This window comes from Macaca mulatta, chromosome 6, assembly GCF_049350105.2.
Source record: "Macaca mulatta isolate MMU2019108-1 chromosome 6, T2T-MMU8v2.0, whole genome shotgun sequence".
NCBI lineage: Eukaryota > Metazoa > Chordata > Mammalia > Primates > Cercopithecidae > Macaca > Macaca mulatta.
In genome coordinates this window covers 187660363-187668133 of record NC_133411.1, presented here as the reverse complement: position 1 = coordinate 187668133, position 7771 = coordinate 187660363, and the positions used below count along the sequence as shown (strand labels likewise).

Genomic DNA, 7771 nt, shown 5'->3' with positions numbered 1-7771 from the left:
CACAGGCTTGCAGCTCTCATCTCCTGGGGCTGCCTTTCTGAACTCAGTTTGCTGAGTAGCCGTACAGATGTCCTCCTGCAGAAACCGGGCACATCAATTGCAAGCCTAGGAGTGGATTTTTTTTTTTTTCCCTGATTTGTGTATGTGAATCTTTTAAAAGTCCAATGAGAGGCCAGGCACGGTCGCTCACACCTGTAATTCCAGCACTTTGGGAGGCCAAGGCAGGAGGATCACCTGAGGTCAGGAGTTTGAGACCAGCCTGACAAACATGGTGAAACCCGATCTCTACTAAAAATACAAAAATTAGCTGGGTGTGGTGGCGGGCACCTGTAATCCCAGCTGCTTGGGAGGCTGAGGCAGGAGAATCGCTTGAACCCAGAAGGTGGAGCTTTCAGTGAGCCAAGATCGCACCATTGCACTCCAGCCTGGGCAACAAGAGTGAAACTCCATCTAAAAAAAAAAAAAAACAAGTCCAATGAGAAAGAATTGGTTTCATTCTCCAGCCTGGGGAGGCGGGAGGAAGACCTGAAGGCCTGCAATTCTCTTTTTTGCATCAGATTAAGTAGCTTAGGGCTCTTTTCACTCTCTTTAGCTGCCACCCAGGGACGATGCACTCCCTGCACGGTCCCCTTGGCCTTCATCCCTGTAGAAGGCTCGGCTGTGGCTTGTGGCAGTGTCTCTTTCACCATGTCACGTGAAGGCGTGGATAGACTACGTAGCTGTCGAGTCGTGAACTGTTTGGGTTAGTCTCCCGGCCCGCGGGATAGTCGAAGCAGGCCCTGGAGGAGGGGGTGGGAATTTGGGGAACAAGAGATACGAGAAATGGAGACAAGACAGTGCTCTGATCAAGTCTCTTTTAATGGCGGTAATGCAGTGCCTTATATACACTTGGAGGGAAAGGGGTTGGGCCAGAGGCGGAGATGATCTCATCGCAGAGGGCGTGACCAAGTAGGTATTGGTTTCTCTGGTCGAACGTCATGTTGCACCTGCGCTGTCAGGTAGTAATTTTCGCGGGCGCGGGAAAAATAGGTGAAGAAGAAGCAGGAAGAGCGCCATCTTTCATGAGGTATTAATACAGGGAGAAAAGGCAAAGATAGGGAGAAGGCGTGAGGTGGAAATAAATAGAGCTCAGGCGTTCCCAATCGTCAGCTATCATTCGCTATGGCCGGGGCGTGCAGCTCCGGACAGGTCCCCCTTTTAATTATTTTATGATGAGAAAACGACCCCTCGGGAACTGCGCCTGTCTTAGGTTGGGTCAACTCATCCCCACCTTCTAGGCCCGTCATGGGATAAGGCAGCAGCAAGGGCGGCCCTCCTGTCTTAGGCTCCGATGGAGATAGTGTCCTCTTACCCGTCATTGACTGTCCAGTTCAGCACACAGGGGAGGTGGTCTTATTAAGGCAAATAAGACTCACCATTTTCAGTCATCTCAAGGCGATGATAATGGACCTGTATAGGTTTGGCCTGGAAGGCCTCGATTTGTTGTCTGACGAATGCCATAAGCTTATTAAAGATTATAGGCCCGAGAGTGAGAAAGAGTAGAAGAGTAAGTAAAGGACCAAGAAATGGCAGGAGATAGAGGAGAAGTCCATCGAGTCCAGTCCACAAGGGATTAGCGACCAGACCTTTTCTGCGCTCTTCTAGTTCTTCCTGTAAAGTCTTTATCTTATCTCTAACGATTCCGGATTTGTTGGCGTAAAAACAGCACTTTTCATTTCCATGACTGGTCTGGCATTAGGTAAGCTGTCTTGCCCGAGCAAGTCACCTGGGTGATTCTGTCTGACGGAGGTTCAGATACCTGTCCCCCTTTGCAATCACAAGGCTGGCCGTATTGTTTTCGTAATAATTCTCTTGCCTTATGAGGGTCACCAAAACCTGCATAGACTGTCACTATGTTATATAGAGCGATTATTCTCCAAAGGAATCTCATGTTAGGCTTCATTTTCTGAAAAACAAAAAGGAAAGAACTTCTCAGGGAGATTTATCTTCCCTGGACTGATAATGGTTATGATTTATTTGTCTTACCAATCTTTCAGGCAGCCATCTGGCTGCATCATTTTTTTGTGAGAAGATGCATACTGAGCCTCTTCCCCAAATTAAAACTGGATCGGGGCCATGCCATGAATTATCAAGTGGATCTTTCCATTTTACCATTGCAAACTGTTTTTGAGATTCAGGATGCCAGAAACGATCGGCAGCCGATTTTCCATGACTGTCCAAATTAAAAAAATTAAGGATAAACAGGGCATGATTGAGTATGTTTCTAGGGGTACCCTTCACGGGGTACCAGCTCCCCCCTTTTAATTTTGTGATAACAATTTTTAAAGATAGATGAGCTCTTTCTATTATACCTTGTCCTTGGGGATTGTAGGGAATACCTGTGGTATGTTTAATTTGTAGGGTATTACAGAATTGTAAAAAGGTTTTGGCTATATAACCGGGGCCATTGTCTGTTTTGATTTGTTTGGGTATTCCTAAAATAGAAAAGCAATGCAATAAATGAGCTATGACATGTTTGGTGGCCTCTCCTGTTTGGAGAGTTGCACTGATGAATCCACTATAGGTGTCTATGCATACATGGATATATTTTAGCTGACCGAATTCTAAGTGGTGAGTAACGTCCATTTGCCAAATTTCATTGGGGATGAGTCCTCGGGGGTTAACTCCTAGATAGGGAACAGGCAAATACGTTATGCAGTTGGCGCATTGTTTAACTATTTGTCGAGCTTGTTCTCTGGTAAGTTTAAACATGAGTCTTAAGGTTTGGGCGTTTAAATGATGCAAGGCATGTGCTTTTTGTGCTTGTTGTAAATTGTCTGTAGTGACTGTGGCTATGATTTTTGTTGCCGCGTCAGCTGTTGCGTTACCTTGTGTTAAAGGTCCCGGTAATCCTGAATGTGCTCTAATATGCCCAAGAAAAAAGGGAGTAGTCCTTTTTCGAATAAGTTGTTGACATTGTAAAAATAGGTCAGCTGTGTCTGAAATATGTTTAATTTGAGGCACGGTCTCTAAGAGGGGTATTGAATGAGCCAGGTAGGTGCTGTCTGTGTAAATGTTAAGTGGCTGACAAGGAAAAGCTGATAGTGCTGCAATTATAGCTTGCAATTCGACCAGCTGAGCTGATGTATAAGTGGTCTGGAATTTAACGACTACATTGTTATAAGTGTAAGCGGCAAGTCCTGTGGAAGATCCATCAGTGAAAATTAATAATGCGTCATTGAGAGGTTCTTTACTGGTAATATGGGGAAACACAAACGCATGAAGTTTACAAAATTGAATGAGTTTGTTAGGTGGGTAATGGTTGTCAATCGCGCCAGTGTAAGAAGCGCAAGCAATTGGCCAGGCTTCCGTATTTTGTAATAGCCAATGAATGTGTGATTGAGTGTAGGGCTGTATAATGGTAGAGGGTTCTATTCCAAAGTATTTTCTACTGTTTTCTCTTCCCAAGATAATTAGATCAGCTATGGCATCATAATAAGGCAACAAAACCTTTTTAGGGGAGGAGGGCAGGTGTACCCACATAATGGGATTGTTCTGCCAAAATAGGCCAGTAGGGGTTATTGTTGTGTTAAAAATAAGGAATATTAATGGCTGAGAATAATCAATACCGGTAACAAATTGTGTTGCAATGGCATGTTCTACCTGTTGGAGTGCCATTAATGCTTCTTTAGTAATGGACCTGGGAGATTTTGGATTAGAGTCTCCTTTTAATATATCGAAAAGAGGTTTTAACTCTCCTGTAGTGAGTTTTAAGTACGGTCGAAGCCAATTTATGTCTCCCAGTAATTTTTGGAAATCATTTAAAGTTTTTAAATGATCACGACGTATAACGGCCTTTTGATTAATGATTTTGGGTCCATTAATTTGAAAACCAAGATAGGTGTATGGATCTTGTAATTGTACCTTTTCTGGGGCTATTTGTAGTCCAGCTGCTGCTAACTCTTGTTTGAGTTGAGCAAAGCACTGTAAGACTTGTTCGCCAATTTCTCCTGCTATTAAAATATCATCCATATAATGTATAATATACATTTGTGCCCACGTTTTTCTGACTGGCTCTATAGCAGCAGCTACATATTTTTGACACAAGGTAGGACTATTAGCCATACCCTGAGGTAAGACTTTCCATTGATAGCGTTTCATTGGTTGTTTAAAATTTGTAGATGGAAGACTAAAGGCAAATCTTTTTTGGTCAGCAGGATGAAGGGGAATTGTAAAAAAGCAATCTTTAAGGTCAATAATGATTTTAAAATATTTTTGAGGAATCGCAACCGGTGAAGGTAATCCTGGTTGTAAGGCACCCATAAGGATCATAGTGATATTTACTGCTCTTAAATCTTGCAAGAGCCTCCATCTACCAGACTTCTTTCTGATAACAAAAATAGGTGTATTCCAAGGAGAATTACTTTCTACAATATGTCCTGCTATCAGCTGTTCCTGCACCAACTGTTGAGCAGCACTTAGTTTATCATTGAGTAAAGGCCACTGATCAACCCAAACGGGCTCATCTGACTTCCAAGTAATGGGGTCAGCGCACCTTTGGGGTGCAGGTATGTCAGTGGCCTGAGCTAAAAATTTCCAAACCCCTTTTTATCAAGTTGTCCTGAAACCAATATAGGCTGTGGGATACCGTTTTCTCCTTTTCCAAGACCCTTACCAGGGGTGTATCCTTGAGTTAACATTTGTGCAGTAACTACTTCATTCGGACTACACATTATAATTTTCATTTGAGAGAGCAGATCTCGCCCCCAAAGGTTAACAGGTAGGTAAGGGATGACAAATGGCTTAATGAGGCCTGAATTGTTTTCTTTATCTGTCCATGTTAGGTATTTAGAACTTTGTTTAGGATTACTGCTTTGTCCAATTCCTCTCAAGTGAGTTAAAGTCTCTGTAGTAGGCCAATGAGAGGGCCAATCCTCCTGCTTAATGATCGTTACATCAGCCCCTGTGTCTATTAGTCCAGTGAATGCCTTCCCGTCCAACCATAAGGTTAGAGAGGGTTTTTTATTTGTAATTGGTTGCACCCAATATATATCTGATGATCCGAAACCTTTTATATCTCTATTAGAATACTGAATATTATTATCTGTTTTAACCAAAGGTAGCAGGATTAACTGAGCTATTCTAACTCCTCGAGGGACAGTAATAATGTTATCAATAGCTCTAGCCATAATTTTAATTTCTCCTTCATAATCATTATCGATAACTCCAGGGAGGACTTGTAAGCCTCTCATGGTGACACTACTTCTTCCTAAAAGTAGCCCAAAAGTGTTAGGTGGTAAGGGTCCATATATTCCGGTATTTAAGGTTTGCGGTCCCATTTCAGGTGTTAATACTGTGTGAGAAGTGGAACTGAGGTCCAATCCTGCACTTCCTGGGGTTGCTCTACTAAGTTTTGAAATGGATTGCTGTTGCTGGCTGGAACAAAGCTGACTGCCCCATATGCTTGTTTCGGGGCCTGGGGCTGGCCCCTCATCCCGTTTCCCTGCCTGGGGGATAAAGGATTTCCTTTACTGTCAATTTTAGATTTACATTCGTTTGCCCAGTGCCTTCCTCTTTTACACCTTGGGCAAAGGCCTGGGATTTTTGCTTCTGGACTCTTATTTTGGTTTTCACAGCAATCTTTTGCAAAGTGTCCCCTTTTACCGCATCTAAAACATCCCCCTTTATCTTTACCTTTGTTAATGAGGAAGTCTCTTACTGTTTGGCCTCTAAAAGCGGCGGCCATTGCTAGGCCTTGTTGATATGAGGGCCCAATATCTGAACAAAGGCGAATGTATCCTGTTAAATCTGTTTTCTTTCGATAGGGTCTGATTGCCGCTTGGCAGGCAGGGTTAGCATTTTCATAAGCCAACTGTTTAACATAATCTACACCCGTTTCTGCATTTCCAAAGATTCTACCTGCCGTGGTCATAAGTCTATGCACAAAGTCTGAAAATGGCTCATCGGGTCCTTGTTTAACCGCCGTGAGCGAAGCCCCTGGATCTCCTTTAATGGGAAGTTTTCTCCAGGCTTTTGTAGCAGCAGCCTGGATTTGTGAGAACAATCCAGGATCATATTGCATTTGAACCTGAGTATCCACATAATTACCTGAACCAGTTAACATATCAAAATCCCAACCGTTTCCTGCCTGTTGATTTCTTTTAGCTGTATCTCTACAATTTTCAAAGAACTCTGACTTCCAAATTAAGTGGTCTCCCCCAGAAAGGACTGCCCTGACTAAGGTATTCCAGTCTGTAGGAGTGAGCCAATTCTCAGCTACAGATTCCACTATAGCAAGAGTATATGGAGCAGTAGCCCCATACTGAGAGGCAGCAATTTTCAACTCTTTTATAATAGTAAAATCAAATCCAGTATGATGCCTCCAAGCCTGTCCCTGCTCATCTATGGTTTCAGTGACCGGAAAAACATCTTTGGGGGAGGAGTCTTCTCTATGTCGACTAGCAACTAACCCCCCTCTTAGAACATGTTGTCCAGGCCACTGAGGTGGGCGCAAGGAACCCTCCATAGCGTCTGAGTTGGGTACTTTTTCATTTCCTGTTTTTAGCTTTTGGAGCCTAATTATCAACGATTGATGTAACTCTTCAAGTTTAATTTGTTCTTCTAGTTGAGCAATTTTTTGTTTTAATTCTTCTTTGGGATCTATTGCTGCCATAACAATGGGCGCAGAAGCCTCATTATGTGTTTTATTATATGGAGGCAGGTATGAAATAAAGGGAGGCAAATCAGGGCTGTGATATTTAGCCGCCTCTTCCTCCAAATCATCCCAATTTATATCCAATTGATTAGGCTTATTAATTTCCTCCTCTTTTTTAAGCATCTGTAAAATTGGATATTTTTTTGGTTTGTTTTCTTGTGGCATTTCTTTATCTGTTACAGAAGGAGACTTGATTTCCTCATGATCACTTTCGAGGGAAATGAGATCCTCCTCCGTATCTTGCGGAGGCTTTGCAAGGTTAGAACAGGAGCTCACCTTTAAAATATGCTCTGTCTGAGCGACCGCAGCCATGACTTGAGGATCGACCTCCTTCCTATCTATTAAATCTCTAATGAGGTTCCAATAAGAGAAAACAGTCACAGGAATTTTTTCTGGCCCAAAAGTATTATAATAGTCCTGAAGACAATCCCCTACTCTACGCCATATTTTAATATCAATAGTTCCTTCCTGTGGGAACCAAGGGCAAATATCTTTTACAAAATCAAAAAATTTAAACAAGTCATTACCTTTAACCTTTACTCCTCGTATCTTTAAAGCCTCTTTTAATTGTCCTACATATATTTCATGTTGGCTTAATTCTTGTCCCATTTCGGACGCCTCACTTACCTTCGATCCTGACGCGGCAGGTTCCCTCGGTGATCAGTTTAATTCCTTTTGTCTTTGTTAACGGTCGACCATCCTCCGGCGTCCTCTTCCTCACAGTGTCCCTCGTTTCCAGGTCCCTGTTCGGGCGCCACGTCTCCCGGCCCGCGGGATAGTCGAAGCAGGCCCTGGAGGAGGGGGTGGGAATTTGGGGAACAAGAGATACGAGAAATGGAGACAAGACAGTGCTCTGATCAAGTCTCTTTTAATGGCGGTAATGCAGTGCCTTATATACACTTGGAGGGAAAGGGGTTGGGCCAGAGGCGGAGATGATCTCATCGCAGAGGGCGTGACCAAGTAGGTATTGGTTTCTCTGGTCGAACGTCATGTTGCACCTGCGCTGTCAGGTAGTAATTTTCGCGGGCGCGGGAAAAATAGGTGAAGAAGAAGCAGGAAGAGCGCCATCTTTCATGA

General features: G+C 43.3%; 1 long non-coding RNA gene across 1 annotated transcript; it reads right to left on the bottom strand.

Moving 5' to 3' along the window:
• Window positions 1-1047: 1047 nt before the first annotated feature.
• LOC144329612 (uncharacterized) lies at window positions 1048-7558 on the bottom strand. The gene is made up of 2 exons (XR_013395039.1): window positions 7322-7558; window positions 1048-1945 (listed from the first exon to the last, which is right to left on the bottom strand). It is a non-coding gene; the product is annotated as an uncharacterized LOC144329612 (long non-coding RNA).
• Window positions 7559-7771: the final 213 nt, after the last annotated feature.